Source organism: Protopterus annectens, chromosome 7.part1, assembly GCF_019279795.1.
Source record: "Protopterus annectens isolate FY-2018-M chromosome 7.part1, PAN1.0, whole genome shotgun sequence".
Lineage (NCBI taxonomy): Eukaryota > Metazoa > Chordata > Ceratodontiformes > Protopteridae > Protopterus > Protopterus annectens.
Window position 1 is genome coordinate 318,075,570 of NC_056740.1, and position 19,822 is coordinate 318,095,391.

The 19,822-nt window shown below is 36.9% G+C and overlaps 1 protein-coding gene across 1 annotated transcript in view; it reads left to right on the plus strand.

Moving 5' to 3' along the window:
* The window catches only part of LOC122807745 (G-protein coupled receptor 22-like), a 158,822-nt gene that overhangs the window by 134,600 nt on the left and 4,400 nt on the right, over positions 1–19,822 (plus strand). The window contains exons 2-3 of the mRNA XM_044078733.1: positions 1,904–2,051; positions 2,436–2,534. The gene's annotated coding sequence lies outside the window, so the exon portion shown is untranslated. The remainder of the gene's footprint in view (positions 1–1,903; positions 2,052–2,435; positions 2,535–19,822) is intronic.

Sequence of the window (19,822 nt, forward strand, 5' to 3'; positions counted from 1 at the left end):
CCTGTAGCTTGACATTACCATATTTATATGTGTACATACTCAATATACTACACCTATAGCCAAGACCAACACCATGCTGTTTTTGCTCACCATACAAAATAGATAACCCTACCAACATCTATATGTTGCATGCCTGCATCCATAAGCTTCATGCCTGTACTGAAGTATTATGTTCAGTGCTGCCCCCCCAACAAGACTCATGTAGCATCTGAAAGGGTGGAGATTCTCCACACGTTACTCTATCAAAAGACAGTTATACTAACTCAACTTCCCACACTACAAAAGTGTGTCTCACAGACAGGCAGGCAAATAGACAGACACATACAGAAAAAAAAAGCAATCTGAATTAGTGTATCTGTTGATTTCTTCTTTTAAAAAAATCACTGAAATTTGGGCATTATAACTTGCGATTCAGAAATACAATTACAGAAGCCGCATACCAGGATTATGAACTCTCATCGAATGCAACACTGTTAGATTCTATTTTATAGGAAGCTAAATATAATATATTGAAGATATGTACAGCTATATCTTCTTCTTCTTTCGGCTTTTCCCGGTTAGGGGTCGCCACAGCGGATCACCTTGTCCGCACATTGAATGGCAGTGGAGTTTTACGGTGTCGAGTTGCCAGCCCGGCGCCCAACCTTCCACAGAAGGCACACTCACATGCACACCTAGGGCCAATTTAGAGTGTCCAATCCACCTGCAGCATGTCTTTGGGATGTGGGGGGAAACCGGAGCACCCGGAGGAAACCCACGCGACCACAGGGAGGACATGCAGACTCCGCACAGAAGGCACCCCAGCCGAGGATCGAACCGGAGAACCTCTTGCTGTGAGGCGAAGATATGTACAGCTATATGCATAACCAAAATACACTATATCACTCTAATACAGTCAATGATTGATTAGGAAGCACTAATGCATCTTTAACAAGGTGATACACCTCACCTGTAGCTTAATATGTTATAGTATGTGCACTTTATTATGCAGAATATAAAGTAGCATGATCATCCATGAACCATTCATTTTTGAAGACAGTATTGAAGTACACTGAAATGATGTAAATAATCCCCCCATCCTACAAACCGCACTTATACCTAGAGAAGTTAGTAAACAGCAGATGGTTGTGCCTTTATGATCAAAGTTGCATCCAGTGTGTGTGTGTGTGTGTGTGTGTGTGTGTGTGTGTGTGTGTGTGTGTGTGTGTGTGTGTGTGTGTGTGTGTGTGTGTCTACTATGTCTCTATAAGTGTTAGAGGTAGTTCAAATATAGATGTTGTATCTTTACAACACTATAAGAGTACCTCTGAAAACAGCAAAGCAAGGAGAATGAATCAGAGACTTTTATACCTACCATTTTATTAGTCAGAAGCTGATTGCTTGTAATAAATGGCAAGTAAAGGAGTAGATTACAGAATAAAGAGAGAGGCATAATGTGAAAAAGTATTAATAAAACATGTATGTTATAAATAGTGGACTTGCTATGGAATGTATCCCAGTGTCATGTTATTGATATGACGGTATTCTGCAGAACGCAATAAGAGGCAATGTTAATTAATGTTAAAATTTTATTCAAATGCTTAAGAGGGTTATGGTCTCAAGAATTAATAACATAAGGAGCCTATATATATATATATATATATATATATATATATATATATATATATATATATATAGATAGATAGATAGCAAAGGTAGACAGTGAGAAATAACATTGCTGAAGAATATAAAACAATAAAATTCTAGAAATATAAACAATAGTAATCACTAGGGACTTCTGTGACAGTTTGTTTTAACTACCCATTCCCAACTGCATGGGAAAAACATTTTTGCAGGTAACTTGTTTTATAGTTTTAAAGAAAATTCATGTAGGTTTTCAGTGCCAATTTTCTCTTTACTGCAGACTCCTGGGTTTTTGGCAATGACATTATACAAGCGAATGACCACTTACCCTAAGCAGAAAGAGTGGCATCAACCTACCAGCGAAGTCTGAAGAGCAGTTATAAAGATTGGCAAGATTTTTGAGAAACTGCACAGGGATTTATTACAAGGTAGGTAGTGCTAGCCCAGTAAACAGTGGAGAAGAATGCCTGTCTTGACAATCCATGCTATCCATGTATATGATGATGGTGATAAGAAGCGTTGGAGTCTGTAATATTATTAAATTTTTTAACGGTGTTAAAAAATGGGCTTTTGAAGACTGAAATTGGGTGTTTCCTTAACTTTCTATGTGGGTATACTTTTTGTGTTCATATATCCAGGGTCAAGATTCTTGCTGGTTTAGCCATAATCTGCACTAACCCCACACTTATACATTTTTGGCATTTACTACTTCCCATTGATGAAGAGGTAGCGTTGCAGAGTTAAACAGTATTGGCCAGACTAATTGCTTGTCTGCTGACACTGAAAAAAAATTTTGGTTTATTTTGTTGCAGGATGGCTGCCCCATCAAGAGGTGTAAAGGTGCATTCAGCTTGGCTGACGCTGAACAAGATGGCCTGGACATAAGATTAACTAGATTGAGAAGAATAATGGTATTTGAACCAAGTTATCATATTTTGTTATTCAGCCAAATACTTTAAAGGCTTTACTAGAATTAGAAATTACTTTTATCCGCTTTACCAAATTAGTTGTTATCAAGCTTGCGTGTGAGGTATGTGCAGTCTGCATCATTTATATTAACAGAGTTTGCCTAAATTAATGTACCCTCTGAAGCATGTAACTTCCCTTTTTCTCCAAATTCATTGAAAATATATTATTTTATTTAGTGGGATCATACAGTACAGCAACTTCAATCAAAATGAAACACTGGCTTATTTTCTTCTGCACCAATGCATAATATGATATTATACCATGATCCCCCCAAAACGTGCACGCTGATTGGCCAGCGTGCCCGTTGTAAATCGAGTTATACTAAAGGAAAAGGTCCGGTCGCCCAGACTTTTTTCCATTAGTATAACTCGTTTTTTTTAAACACTGTCTCGCTATGTTAAATGGGTTTAACATAGCGAGACAGCTTTAAAATAAGCAACAGAGATGTCCGTTGCTTATTTTAAAACTGTCTCACTATGTTAAACCCATTTAACATAGCGAGACAGTGTTTAAAAAAAAGCAACGGAGAAAGCAAGATCTCCGTTGCTTTTTTTAGTGTCTCGCTATGTTAAATGAGTTTAACATAGCGAGACAGTTTTAAAATAAGCAACGGAGATGTCCATTGCTTATTTTAAAACTGTCTCGCTATATTAAACTCATTTAACATAGCGAGACACTAAAAAAAGCAACGGAGATCTTGCTTTCTCCGTTGCTTTGCCACAACTCTGATGTACGCGCAGGCGCGCAGTACATCAGAACTGCCGGATGCCAGACATCTGCGGAAGGGCAGTAAACAGGCATTATACTATGCCATTATTTAAGAAAAGTAACAGTTTCTTTTCTTAAATAATGTCATGATATAGCAATAACCACTTCTGGGTGTGGGTAATGCTAAATTTACCACGGTTGGCTTTGTTTGGTCCTCGGGCGCCTCGGGACCAAACCACGCCAACCGTGGTAATTTAGCATTACCACAGCGTGGGTTATTGCTATATTATTTTATTTAGTGGGATCATACAGAACAGCAACTTCAATCAAGCTGAAACACTGGCTTATTTTCTTCTGCACAAATGCATAATATGAAAAAAAATAAATAAATATTGTATAAAATCCATATCTTTTAGTAGATGACTACTAAATTCTACATATGCCTGAAAGACAGACAAACTAGATGCATGGCATGAAACCACAGCAAGAAAAAAGTTAGACGCCCATTAGGTATATTAACTACTTTTTTGTTATTTTCTTTCTTTGGCAGCTACAAGATTAATGAAAAAGTTGTTCTGTTTGAAAGGGCTACTGATAAGGTTTAGTCTCTGTGTGCACGTTGTACAGGCAAGCTGTATGAGAAACCTGTATCCTTGTTATGAGTGTCATCTGTCAAGTGTAGCAACAGTCTGTCATAATTAGCAATGTGGTAATGGCATGCAGTTTGTCTTCATACTTTGAAGGGCATTTAGGGACCTTCAAGAATGTGTTGAGATGAATTGGATAAACAGTCTGGCAGAAGTTAATTTATAAAATGTTTCACATATTGCATTTACAAAGTTCATTGCACAAAAGCAGAAGACCGTTGCTGATACAGACAGCAATGTCTGCAAATTTGTAAGACAGTAAGACAGCTTTCTTTTAATTTATTTTATGTTTTTTTCTATTTTATTTTACATTTGCTGACTGGGATAGTCCGACTGGATACATATCCATTTTCAGCGGGGGCCCTGGGAGAAAAGCTCCAGCGTACATACAGAAAAATATTACATATAATATTTAACATGATAAAACATCCTTTTGCAGACTTGTTTAAGACAGGCAAGTTATACATTCACATCAAATAAATAATTAAATGAGGTTATATACATAAAAATTCTTACTCAGCTAGAGTTACCATGAAGGATTTTTAACACACAATTTTAGTGTAAGAAGCTAGTCAGGGCTAGAACATGGACATAACCAGTGTGATTTAAAATAGAGTTTGAGACTTTTTTTGAATTGGGCTAAGGAAGTTATTAGAGTAAGGTTAGCAGGGAGGGAGTTCCAAGTTTTACCAACAGAGTTTGCGAATAGAAAGTTACCGGCTGAGTTATTGGATTTGACTATTTGTACAAGCAGTCTGTTAGACTAGCAAAGTGAACTGAGGTTGCTGTATGGGATGATTATGTTTTCAAGTGCTGGTGTGTTAGCTGGATGTTTGAGAATTTTATATGCCACTATAAGCTAGTTAAACTGAAGTAGGCTTGGCAGTTCTATCCATCCAAGGTGATTTAGATTAAGGCAGTGGTGTGTCCTGTAGGTCATGCCAGTGACAAATCTAGCAATGTGATTATAACAGCTAGAAATTTTGCTAAGATCAGATTTATTAAGGTTGGTAAGCAAAGGGGAGGCATAAAGAAGGGTAGAAAGTAGGTGAGAGCAGGCAATGGCTGTTCTAGCAGATGGAGATAGGAAAGGTTTAATCCTGTATAGTGAACCGAGTTTTTTATTAATGGTTTTAAGGGTTTGATTGACATGCATGTCAAATCTAAGACTGTTATCTACAATAACTTCTAGGAGTTTTCTGTAGGGGTATGGGGAGATGATGGTACCATTATTAGATTTTATGGTAAAGGATAGTGCAGAGGATTTACGAGTGGGCAGGAAAAATAGTAGTTTGGTTTTGTTCGTTTTTAAGATCAAGCAATGATGAAAGAGTCAGTTTTCAACTATATTAAATGTATTCTGGGTTATGGAGGTGTCAGAGCATATCAAAATGGAGTCATACACATACTGAATGCAGGTAGCATCTGGGATGGCTATGCGGAGATCATTAATAAAGATTGAAAAGAGAAGGGGTCCTAATATAGAGCCCTGGGGTACTCCTATGGTATTAGGTAACAGGAATGAAAGTTTGTCCTGCCATACTATGGCTTGCTGCCTATCATTTAGATAGGCCTGGAACCATTGGAGAGCTTGGTTGTCTAAGGATATGGTTTTCAGTGTGTGGATGAATAGTTGGTGGTTGACCATATCAAAAGCTTTATTAAGATCCAGAAAGAGGGCTGAAGATAATTTGTTGTTATTCTGGTTTTGGTTAATGATGTTAGAGAAAGAAAGGAGGGCTGAGGTGGTGGTATGATGAGGTCTAAAGCCATGCTGAGAGTCAGTCAACAGTATATTCTGAATGAGATAGTGCAGAAGTTGTTTATGAATGCTCTTCTCCATGATTTTAGCCAGTGTTATGGGACTGTAGTTAAACAGAAATGAATAACAAAAAACACACTCCACACTCCACACCAGAAATAAAGAAAAAAGCTTTACTGGTGCATCCGGTACCTCGGCTTTCGCCTTCAAGGTATAATCTTACACTCAAACAGCTTGAGGTTTATACACCATTTAATTAAATAATCTGTTGCACATTCTCAATTAATCAAACAATCAGTCAGTTTGTTCAAAGTCAGTGTATGCATAAGATTCCCTACCTTAATTATACATCTCTTGCACAATATCAGATATGTATAAGTGCATAAAAACAAGAAAGTACATAATATATAATAAATATGAAATATACTTCCTACCTACTAGATAAATACTTCCCACAGACTTATGTCAATATAGACATATACTAATAGAGAGATAACTACAAAAAACATGACCAACTCCTATATATATATATATGGGTCTACTTCTATTCACTGACTCCCATTTCATCGAACTTTCATTTCACTGAAACTTCATTACATCGACAAGCATTTGCCCCCTTCCCCAATGTTGTGCGACCCTGGAGTTGATATATATTGTAGGGGGGGTGTGGGGGGCACAGCCCCCACATTGGGGGGTGTGGGGGGCGAAGCCCCCCACCTAAAATGCTTGTCGATGTAATGAAGTTTCAGTGAAATGAAAGTTCGACGAAATGGGAGTCAGTGAATAGAAGTAGACCCATATATATATATATATATATATATATATATATATATATATATATATATATATGTGTGTGTGTGTTTCTCTTCCAATGTGATATGATAATTATTTCAAGAAAATTCAGCTAACATTCAAATTAATATCTAAATTTAATCCCTTAGTATATAAAGTGCCATAATTAATAATACTTTTAGTTTCCAGTTGAACCAGTTTATCTACAAAATCTTCCCCCTGACAAAAATAAGGCTTGGCTAACACTGAAAAAAGAGAAGAATCAGAACTTTCATGATATGTGCAAAGATGTTGAGCAACTGGACTCTCCAATCTGCCCCTTTTTATGTCACTGAGATATTCCATAATCCTCTTCTTCACAGCCCTTTTAGTTTGACCAATGTACCACACCCCAGGATATATATAACAATTCTGGTATCACAATTATAATAATCTTTAGTCCTGTAGGCTTTGTTGTTTATTATAGTTCTATCTAAATGTTTTATTCTTTTGCAAACCATACACTTACCACAGGGGAAGCTGCCTATTCGACCCTCCTTCTCTAACAACATATTCCTTGAAGGTGAAAGCCGAGGTACCGGATGCACCAGTAAAGCATTTTTCTTTATTTTTGGTATGGAGTGTGTTTATTGTTATGGGTCTGTAGTTAGACAGTTCAGTAGAGCTCCTGCCTTTATGGTGTGGTATGATAGGATATTTTCCAGATGGAGGGGCTGGTGGCCTCTGTTATGGTTCTATTGATTAAGATAGAGATGAGGTATGCTATAGCATGTACAGCTTTTTGCAAATTCCCAGCAGGGAGAAGATCAACTGAAACAGTAGTGGGTTTTAATTTTTTAAGTAAGGTTTGAACGAGAGATGAAGAAACTGGTCGGAGGCTAAAAGAGAGATGAGAAATGGGTATAGCTGCATTTACTATAGAGCCACTAGGAGTTAATTGGCTAGCTAGGGACTGCATAGTCTCTGTGAAGTAACTATTGAAGGTATTTGCCACCTCTTCAGTAGATTTATGGACAGAAACTGAGGGGGTAGGAGTGAAGGATTGACCCTGGTGAAAGAGATTGTTTATACCTTCCCAAAACTTCTGAGGGTTATTTTGATTATTCTGTTGTAGATGGCAGAAATTGTTTTTTTTTTTGTCTAGTAAGATGGATTTTTTGGTCTCATTCCTTAGCTGGCAGTAACTAATTTGGTCTAGAGAGGCTTTAGTGGTACACCATTTGGCCCATGCTTTATTTCTGAGTACAATTTTGGATTTGGAGTCTTTTCAAAGCCATGGGGCGATTTTTGTTTTAGATCTAACTGAGCATCCAGGAGCATGTGAATCGAGTATGTTAAGGAATTTGGTATTAAAGTAAACTACAGTCTCATCCAGGGGAAGGTGTTTTAATTCTGTCCAGTCACATAGTTTGAGTTCATTTTGGAATTTGGTGGGGTTAAAGTTCTTACTGTTTCTGACAGTTTTATAGGTGGGCTGGTGGGGGTTGAAAGCTTTATGTTTAATTATATAGTTAATAAGGTGGTCACTAAGGTCATCAGCGAGGGTCCCTGACATGTGGGGATGACTATTGGTGAGTATCCAGTTTAGGACACTCTCTTTGTGGTTAGGTTTACCAATTCTGGTGGGGGAGGATATGGTCTGTGAGAATCCATAAAAGTTTACATGGGTAGTGAGAGGATCTGAGGAACATGTATTCCAGTCAATATTGAAATCTCCCAGAACAATAGTTTCTTGGGGGTAGGTAGTAGATAACCAGTTGATGATGTCTTCCAGGGTGTTTGTATTGTTGCCAGGGGGATGTATATGCAGATTATGTTTATATGTTTGTTTTTATTAATCTGTAGTTTGGTAGAGAGAATTGTAGCATTATTAATACCCTGCCTCCCTTTCTATTATTACAATCTTCTCTATGTATATTATACCCAGGTGGTAATATCTCATTGTCTATGGTTGATGGTTTTAGCCAGGTTTCTGTTAGACACAGTGTGTCAGTGGAGTAAACTGCTAAGAAGGCATATAGGTTGTGTACCTTGTTGCTTAAGCTTCAAATGTTTAGATGTCAAGCCAGAAAGGAGTTAGGGGGCCTGTTTATAGATAGAGAGCTAATAGAGTCTAGAGCAGAGTATGGGCTAGGGTTAGGGTGGATGTTCCAATCCCTTGTCAGATTATAGTGCAAGTTAACTAAGAACTTCATGAATTTATATAATAGCTTTTGATAGTGTTTAGATTTGGGGAGAATATATCTTGACCTAATAAGTTGAATGTTGGTGTTAATATAGTAGGTGGAAAAGACATTATTACAGTAGTATAATATTAGTAGGATATGTGGTGAGGAGTGGGAGGATGGGAGGGGATAATTATACTAAGCAGGTGGCTTTGGTTGAGATAGAGAGGGGATATGGTTTTATTGCTATAAATTTAGCAGTACTAGGGGTGGGTGGAATTTGGGGGCAGGGTAGAATTTGAGGGCAGGGTGGAGCACTTAGCGAGTCCGAGTACAGCGAGGGCAACACTATTCTGGAATGTGCTACAATAGCATTAATGCATGTAACAGAGCACCAATTCTAAGCAGTAAAAGTCTCTTACAACCAACATGCACTTTTAGAATGGTATATGTAATAACATGGCATTTTTCATAGCAAAAGCCCTCAAGTGGTACACAGCTATGATCTAATAGCAAATGAAATAGAACTACAGTGTTAATAATTTAGGCTAACAGGCAGTTAACTTTCTGTATAAAAACATCACAATCCTTACAACAGTTACCAAGACAGCCTAATATTCATAACAAGCAAGTTTTGCAGAGCAAACCAGATCACGAGGTTCCCAGGGCCTTTGGCTATAACGTAAGTATAATATGGGCTTAGAAGAAAAAAATATTTCTCTTAAAGTTTATTCCTTAGCATTGTTATAGCATTCTAAGACTTGAACATTTTATTATTAGGCACTCAGTTTAAATTTTTTGGGGTAGTAATGATAACGTTTGTAGTTTTGGAGGAAAGCACTAGTTAGTAGCCACCAAGGTTCTTCCAGTAATAACTATTCGAGGTTAGCCAATTTTAGTTGTATAGGACAAAATACAACTAGATTAGGACAGGCTAGTAGTGCTGTAGATCCAGTTCAGCCTAGAATTTAAATAGAGAGACGTTTAAGATAATAACCAGATAGTAACTTTAGTTAAACTTTAAGATTATCATGGGGTAGACCAAGATAGTGAGCAGTTTGTGTTTAGCCAGGTGGAGTCCACCTAGCGTTGTCATGTCTTTCAGGTTGGGAGCAGTTAAGAGGGTATACTACCTAATAAAGGATAAGGTGTATTTGTTAAGTCTCAACACTATTCTGGAATGTGTTACAGTAACATTAATACTTGCATGCAACCCCCCCCCATACACACACACACACACACACACATACACACACACACACACACACACACACACACACACACACACACACACACACACACATACACACAGCACCAATTCTAAGCAGTAAAAGTCTCTTACAACCAAAATGCACTTTTAGAATGGTATATGTAATTACATGGCGTTTTTCATAGCAAAAGCCCTCAAGTGGTACAGAGCTATAATCTAGTAACAAATGATATAGAATTACAGTGTTAAAGCTTTTAGGCTAACAGGCAGTTAGCTTTCTGTATAAAAACATCCAAATCCTTACAACAGTTACCAGACAGACTAATATTCATAACAAGCAAGTTTTGTAGAGCAGTAATAAATCTAATTCTTTTAGGATAAGTAACTAAAATCCTATTAGTTTCCAGGTCTCTTACATAGAAACATTTGCCCTTTGCGGTAGATTGATGATATAATGTTGTTTTGCATTTATAAAAACTTTGCTTACAAAAACACCAATAAATCTGTATCATTTAGATCTACAATTGCCATAATCAGCAGCAATCGCTAAGAAGCATATCTAACTTGCAGTATAGCTACCTCAGGTTTTTACATACATCGACCATGTGAAATAATTTCAGATGAGAAAAGCAGTCACAAAAATAAAATCTAAAATCTAGAAAGGAGTAGTTGCATACCATGAAACAGGAAAGCAGCCGACTGGGTCTGGTAGCACTGGGGATTTGAAAATGGTGGGTTTCACAGATGTATAAGTAACATCGCTTAGGTAGATAGGCAAGGGGAGGGATCTGGTATTACATAGTTTAAACCAGACCATGAGGTTTCCAGGGCCTTTGGCTGTACTGTAAGTATAGTATGGGCTTAGAAGAAAAAAATGATTTCTCTTAAAGTTTAGTTCTTAGCATTGTTATAGCATTCTAGGACTTGAACCTTTCATTAATCTTAAGTTATGCCTTAAATTATTCTATCCTTAGTTTTTTTTATATCCTACTATGTTACTAGTAGAACTAGACTTGTACATTTTAAATTTATTTGTTATTCTCTCTTGAAATGTAAGACTGATAAGTTTCTGAAATGTTATTGCCTTGCCTCTCTTGTACCATTTAGAAATCTATGTAGAAAATCTTTGATGTATTGTTAAATATTTTTGCTTTATTTATATTCATCACTGTAATTTTAACTGTACTGGAGCTTTTCTCCCCGGGCCTCTACTGTAAACGGATATATATCCAGCTAGACTAGCCCGGTCAACAAATGTAAAATAAAAAATAATAAATAATAAATTTTTAGGCACTCAGTTTAAATTTTTGGGGGTAGTAATGATAAGTTTTGTAGTTTAGGAGGAAAGCACTAGTTAGTAGCCACCAAGGTTCTTCCAGTAATAGCTATTTGAGGTTAGCCAATTTTAGTTGTATAGGATAAAATACAACTAGATTAGAACAGCCTAGTAGTGCTGTAGACCCAGTTCAGCCTAGAATTTAAATAGAGAGACGTTTAAGATAATAACCAGATAGTAACCTTAGTTAAACTTTAAGATTAGCGTGGGGTAGACCAAGATAGTGAGCAGTTTGGGTTCAGCCAGGTGGAGTTCTAGCATTTCCGCATCTTTCAGGATGCGAGCAGTTAAGAGGGGATTCTACCATGAAACAGAGAAAGCAGCCAACTGGGTCTGGTAGCACTGGGGATTTATTGTCTTATTGCAGCTGTTCATTCCATTTGTATAGCTAGTATTCCAATGTTTTACTTGTGGCCAAGCCTGTAAACTGGAGTTGAAATCACCAGCTAAACTTGGTGAGTTAATTAAGCAAATACAACATGGCAAGAAATAGGTAATCCTCTACTTACAGTGGAATGTACTGTACGCTCCCTTATGACCAAACTAGAACCCTTTGACCATGAGCAAAATATGTATTACCATACCTCTTAAACTCTCAGTGCAAAAAATCTGGACAAAGCCTAACAGAATGGGGAGACAAAGGCCCAAAATCAGGGACAAATTTTAAATATTGTTCTTCTAAACTTAGAAAGTTGCTAGAATAACAGAATTTGTCTTAACATGCATTTTTCTGAATGATATGAAGTCTGAAACACAAATGTATATCATTATTTACTGACTTCCATCCTCAGAGCATCACAGTGATTTGGCAGAAAATCACAAATTTTATGAGGAACAGATGAAAAGTATGCGGCAAAAATCTGGACATTCTGCAAAAATCTGCACAGCTGAGAGGTATTTATTACCCATGAGCCTACCATGGTACATTGCTATTATAGAAGGGTGTTAATTTGTAAAGGAGCAATACACATTTTGAAAATTAATTTGTAAAGGAGCAATATACATTTTGAAAATTGCATACGGTGTACTCCAAAGTTTATCCTTTTCTATGCCTTATATGAGTCAGCAAAAATGGTTTAAACTGTATTGTGTATTTGTGCAGCCATCTATCTGGCAATATTATCTGCAGTACACTGGCAAAACACGCTTGCTGCTACTGTAAGCATGGTATTGTGACGAACTTGTAAGGGGTCATAGGTTCATAGGATCATGGGAAGTTACTAGGCTATTTGCCCTGAGGCCCTTATAGCCTAGCCACTGGGCATAGACAAATCAGCTCCCAATGCCCCCATCCAGCAAGGACATGGGTGGAATCACAGGGATGTATTTTCTATTTCCCATCCAGTTATCCAGATTGCGCTTAAAAAGGGGTAAAGGGGCACTCTGCTTGACGTGGAGAGGGAGTCTATTCCATAAATGGGGGAGTCTCTGGGACACAAATCTGTCCCGCCAGCAAGTCCTATTGATGTCACAGACCAGGTTGAGGTTGCGTGCATGGGTTACTCGAATGGAGCTTGACTTGTGGATATGCAGGGTCCGAGACCACCTTGTATGCCAGCCACAGGGTACTTTTCATATGCAGGGTGGGTAGTTTTTTAAAGACTGAAAACCTGTATCATTTAATTAATTATTAACAGTATTTACTGGAAAACTGTCTAGAAAATAACAGGAAAGTGCTGAACTCATTTTGACACTTAATGGAAAGTAAAAATGATGGGTAGAAATTATAAAATGTGTAGCAAAACTGCTGACCTGGGTTACATTTTGGTTGCCACATTTGTAGTGTAGAATGTGAAGGGATACAATATAGTTCAGTGCAATGTGCAAATCTTCCATTGCATGATTTGATGTTCTCTAGATGTTATTTATTTTATTACTTTATGATCTCAACAAATCTTTCGGTAACCTCTCTGCAGCCACTGTTTTTTAACATCACAAATAATACCACACATATTTTAAAATTAAGATGTAGTTAATCTTAATTTTGTGTGTGTGTGCGTGTGTGCACGTGTGCATGTGTGTGTGCGTGTGCACGCGTGCGCGCGCTTACGGTTCAGAAATGTCGATGATGCTAAAGCTAGATTTCTGTCAGAAATGATGGTCATATCGATTCGTAAAAACTCCAAGGTGAGACAGCTCAGTGTCCACAGACTGCTTATTTTCCCCATGTGAGATGAAGACAGTTAGTGAAAGAAGTCTCTGTATAGCCAGTTGGTCAAACATGAGTTACTGATAAATGATGGACATACAACTATGTCAGGGTATGACCTCACGTCCTGAGGTTTGAAAGACAGGTTAAGAATGTAGAATGACTACCCCTTAAGTTAGATGAGTCAATTTCAATTCTTCAGTTGGTGTTCAGTTTAAATTTCAAAATGTAAAGCAGTTAAATATTAGGATTCTCACTTGAATGTTTGATGACTAACTTATCTGCTCCATGCTGCAAACCTTCCGTCATCTCTAAACACATGCACTCAAACAATATGCCTCTCAAAGATGCAACAAGCTCCAACAGTACGCACCTCCATTTACTACTATTGCAAATGCTTCGTATAACTCAGCATTCAGACAGCTAGCAGGAGAGCATGCTGGGAGGAGTCAAAGATCACAGGGCATCAAAGCAGCTGCAGAAATAGTACAGTGGTTTCCATGCAGTTTCTGTTTGCTATGCAAACACATTTATAGTGGGAGGTCAAAATGTGCATGGTTAATGCCAAGTAATGGGTAAAACATGCAGAATTAACAATCAAACATTAGAATATGAATAATAACATCTAATTTCATTACTTTTGATCGAAAATACTTGCTGCCTCATGAATATTTTATCTTTAGTAGATTCCCCTTCATTTTGAGAAAGCATTTCATGGAAAATGCAGCTCTGCAGTATAATTAATTCAATTCCAGAGTAATTTTCCCTGTGACATTAAAACGTTCTAGCTGAGTACTCAGAAGTAACTGTCCCTTTCTTTGTTTCTACTCCTCTGATCAATATCATTTTCTCTTCAAATCTGTTTCAGAAAGAAGTTTATGTCAGACTGCGCTATGCAGATTTATACCTTTGACTCTTATCATCAGGATATCTGTGTCCTGATTTCAGCTGTAAAGCGCACATTAATGGTTGAAGTGAAGCTTTTTTCTTAACAGTTAACTGTTGGAAATACCTTTTTTTAAGAGTTAGTTGCTGGAGATAGTTTTAGATAAAAAACAGAAAAACTACAAGAAAGATCCATCAAAGCTAAGTATTCACTGTGTAATACCTTAAACCTTCTACAGTGGAGGCTCATCTGATATATGTACAAATAACCTTTAAGGAAATATCAGTATTTCAGCTACAAGGCTTATGAATGACCTGACTTTACTCAGACTATTAATCCCTTTGTGATTTGAACTTGGTCTTGCATATAGCTCACAATCTTGGTTTACTATCTGTCATATAGACGCTTTTGAACTAAACAGATACTTGCCTGTTTTCACACAAATCATATTTGGTATACCTACTTACTGGTTTTGTCACTGGTCTTGTCAAAAACTGTTGAGAAAGACAAATATCCCTTCTGTTACATTAGTCATAAGCTTAAAAGTCTGTAAAATATATATTCAACAAGAGAATGGGAGTGTCTGGCAATTATGTGGTCTTTCACTATATTTAAATACTATCTTTTAAGCACATCATTTCTACTAGTAATTCATCTTTCCCTGTTACACTGGTCATGCAAGCAGTCAGAATACAGACATTGTCCCTTCAAACCTTTAAATTCAAGCATCCTTGCTGCAGCCACTTGGAGATGTACAGGTTGGTCTGGTCCTACTGTTGATCTGTTGATCTCAAACTGATGACTCTACACTGGGTTGGTTGTTTAACATAATAACTGTGACTGGAAAGCAAAATGAGGTTTTAGCTTCATGTATTACATGCAGGATGATTTTTTCTACTGAGCACGTCAGTAAAGTGAGGTAGAGAGTATCATCTGGAGGAAGGCAGGACCAATGATAGGTGTGTCACATTATTAAGTAGTTGATAACAGCCTACTCTAGGAACATACCTCTCAACTGTACAGATTTTTGCCTCACATTTTTGGTATGTTTTTCATAAAACTGTGGTTTTCTGGCAAATTAGTGGCAAGTCATTAAAGACTGAAGTTAGAAGATAATGACATACTTCATACCCTTCAGAAACTTCATGCTAATGAAAAACCTGTTATTCTGTCAACTTTTAAGTTTGACAGAGCAGTATTTAAAAATTGTCCCTGGATTTAGGCCTTTGTCCAACTTTTATTGATGACTTTGTCCAGATTTCTTGCTCTAAGAGGTAGAGAAGTGCAAGTGGAGATAGTAACTAACTGAATGAAGTCTCCCAGATTAATAGTATGGAAGTCAAACAGTGTGGATCTTCATATCATGTAATAATCCAATTATCTCATGATCATGCCCATATGGCTGGTTCTAAATATGCTTGTAGGCTACACCCCTTGATATTCCCAGACCCCAAGGTACGGGATTTCATAGACAAAAGAGTACACAAGTTTAAAATAATTAAGCTCATGAAGTCAATTCCACCAGAAATGTAGTGAAAGTAAGCAAATGTGTAAATCAGCAATTGAGATTTAAGCACAAACATGACAGGATTAGGGGACTAGAAATGGACATGCAGCTGTGATTGCAGGAGTGTGAGGAGGTTCGAATCAATGAAATAGTAAGAATTAAAACCTACAGACCAGCTCACACAGAATGTGGCTTAACAAAATCTAAAATGGTTAACCTATGTTCAGAGAAGATTACAGCCAGAAGCAGGGACTTGGTTGACAGGCTTGGAATGCAGGTGATAAACTGAGATCAAAGTTTTCCAGATAAAGGAAACATGATAATCAAGAAAGTGACTGATATAAACAAGACCTTCTCAAAGTACTACAAGGATTTATATCCAGAAAAAAAAACAATTGTAACTTCATAAACTGGCATATAAGTTCCTACAAGAAGCCAGGTTAATAGAATGGATAAGGCAAAAAAATGTTAAAAGTGAGATAGACCATACTATCAGGGAATCAACCAAGGCTAAAGCAGAAGGACCAGATGGCCTAAATGCTGAATTATATATTCATTCACAGAGTCAGTCACAGTAGCATTTACTGAGCAAGGAAAAGATAGATAACTGGTCTCCAATTATCAGTCAGCCTAACTACTGAATTTGGATATGACAATCTATGCCAGTAGGCTAGTCAACTGACTAAACATGTTCTTCTGGAACTAAATCAAGGTATGAGTACTGCAATTGTATTAAGGTATTAATCACCCTGTTGCAATCCCAGTTAATAATTCTGACCCCTGCAGTGGTGGTCCTTATAGATGTTGAGAAAGCCTTCATGTTCATCTGCTGGGATTGCCCATGTAAGATGATAAATGCAGTTGGTCTCTCCAATGATATGGTTAAGGAAAATCAGTTTAATTACCATACTTTTTGAGCCAAAGATCTAATAAATTATTTCCTATCTGATATTTTCAGCTTTACTATAGCACAAGCAGGGGTGCCCCATGTCCCTAATGTTGATTCATCCAGCAAATGTTATGTCTGGTATATGTCATTACATTTAATAATTAAAACTCATGTAAACAGTGGTAGTGAAAACGAATGCTAGGCTATGGCATTGCTGGTTATTGTCTTGTACTGACTAACATTCCAGGGAATGATTTGAGTACCTGCAAACAGTTGATAGTGTTTGGGTAGTAATCAGGGTTATGACTGAGTTTGACTAAATAGAAGCATCACCCATGAAAATAGCTGCTAGGAAATTCCTAGAGACAATTCAAGACATATGCTTTGTTTGGTGCAAATATGTCCCTCAATATCTAGGCATAAACCTTTATCCAAATGCGCATAGGATGTTAGAAGTAAATGTATGACTACCATTGTATATATGAGTACATATATTTCAGAGACTGAAACTTTAAGTGAGCAACATTGCAATATTTCACAGAAGCTGGGAGGCTTGGAATGAATTGAGATGGGAAGATATGCCTTGGTGTCTGCCTTGGTCCCCTTGGTGCAAATTGACCCCAATAAACTCCCATTATGGGTCAATAGGGGTCCATCTTATGTGTGGTGTACTTAACACCTGTCTGATATTTTAAGACTATTCATAGCCATCTGAAGAAGGCATAAAAGACACTGTGGTTACACATCTGAACAGGAAAGATATTTCTATCTGGGGGCACCTACATTACATATCAGTGGCATCCCTGTGAGATAGACAGAAATTGTTGAAAATGGGACTACAATGTTATGACAGGTGTGTGATATGATGGAGGGTGATGTAGTGGTAGAGGTAGCCTTCTTACTAAGAAGGAAGTATGTCCTTCCAAAGCAAACTCACTGGAGATAATTGCAAATTAGTTATATGTTGAGCAGAGATACATTTGATGTAAATAGTTTAATGGATTCCCTTGCATTACTCAGGATGGTTAAAGAAAAGCACAAGAGAAGTGAAGTGATTTGGCTCAAGGTGAGAGATTGGGTCCACTTGTTCATTGAAGACATGCTTCCTCATATTTGTGTATCGCTGAAAGATAAACAGCATTGCACACTGTAACAGGCTGCTGAGGTTGTTGAAGCCTTTTAGGCATCATGAGGAAAAATTGTTTTATTTCTCCACCTAGAATACTGGAGGTTCTCAGATAGTAAAAATGGGAACATGAGAACCATTGTAGCTGCTCAAAGTATGGTTCAGTATCTGTCAGTCTAGAGACAAATGTTGATATGCAGTCCATTTGCCACCTGTGGATGCAGTGTCACATACCACGTATGAAACTTGCTCAGTACAGTTTGGAAAAAAGTGTTGGGTGTGGACTGTGCAGGAAGTGGGGGGAAGGGAGTTTTGATTGAGTAGCTGTTGTGATGCATTTGCTGCATTACATTCCTTTTGGAAAATATGGACTTTACAGGTTGCAGTCATGGTCAGGACAACAACTGCCTCATACTAGAAACCCTTGAACAGTTGTGTTCAGTGTTCAGTTATTTTCCACTTGGAAGACCCAGATTAGTAAGATAAGCACTGTAGAAAATGGAATGATAGTCTATGCAGTAGTTAAAAGATACATACAGTAATGTTTAAACTTGTGTGTGTGTGGTCACATTTACAGTTCATATGAATTAAATATATATACTATTTTCAATGCAATATATAGAATGCCTAATATAGTTCATATCTAGCTATGGTTGATGATTTTTTTGTACTATGTTACAATGGTAATTAAGTTAATTTTATTTGTGTGATTTTCATAATCGATCCTTTGTTACAGAGTAGAGTAACACACTTTGTAGAACATATCTATGTATGTATATATATATATATATATATATATATATATATATATATATATATATATATATCCTCTGTTCAGATGCAGTTTTTCCTAACAGCACTTAATGCAATGAGAAAACATATTGACTGTAAACTTCAAAAACTCTGTAGAAGTATTAATGTTAGTTAGACACTTCTCAGATCTCTCACTTTCAGCTTCACATAACAAAAGCATATTGTCCATAAAGCCTTTGTTTAATGATGTGTAATGCAGATACAGATACTATGAACTAAAAATATGTCTTTTTTAAATTTTTTGGCTTCTATGGAAAAGACTATCAACTGCCACTGGTGTCTTTCATCAGTCTCAGGCACTAGGAGTCACTCCTGACACCATAAACTGAACCCAAACCCCTCATGTTGCTGAAAGGAGATTGCGACATCTAAGAGCATAAAACATTAGCAAAACTGGAGGCTATGACCACATTCTATGGCCACACCTGACATTTTATCAGACACAAAACAGTTATAAAAAAATCAACTCTAGATTTCATGGAGTTTGACACTCTAAGTACATACTCATTCACTATGGTTTACTATCAAAATTTCGAACCATACTCCATTGACTGTACTATCGTCGAACACGTAAGTTTGAAAATGGTAATATTGATGTAAAAAAAACAATCTATGAACAGGTTTTAACATGGGTCGAGGTAGGGGAGATGTTTGTAGTTTGGAATAATACTGATCACCTACCTCGAACCATGTTAAAACTCGTTTCTAGATTTTTTTTTTACATCGATATTACTGTTTTCGAACTTAGTACAGTTGACGGAGTATGGTTCGAAATTTTGATAGTAAACCTTCACTATACCTTGTATTTCTTTTTCAAAACTATACTTTTGCTTTCTTGCTGTCTACTGAAATCTATTTTAATTTTGCAGTATAATTATTATGGAATCATGGTAATGATCAAAGGTTTCACTTAGAAATCACATGTATAATTCCCATAATATAAATTAATGGAATCATGGTAATGATCAAACATTTCACTTCGAAATGACATATATAATTCCCATAATCTAAATTAATGGAATCATGGTAATGATGAAAAGTTTCACTTAGAAACCACATGTATGATTCCCATAATCTAAATTAGTGGAATCATGGTAATGATCAAATGTTTCACTTAGAAATCACATGTATAATTTCCATAATCTAAATTAATGGAATTGTGGTAATGATGAAAAGTTTCACTTAGAAATCACACGTGTAATTTCCATAATCTAAATTACATGGAATGATGGTAATGATG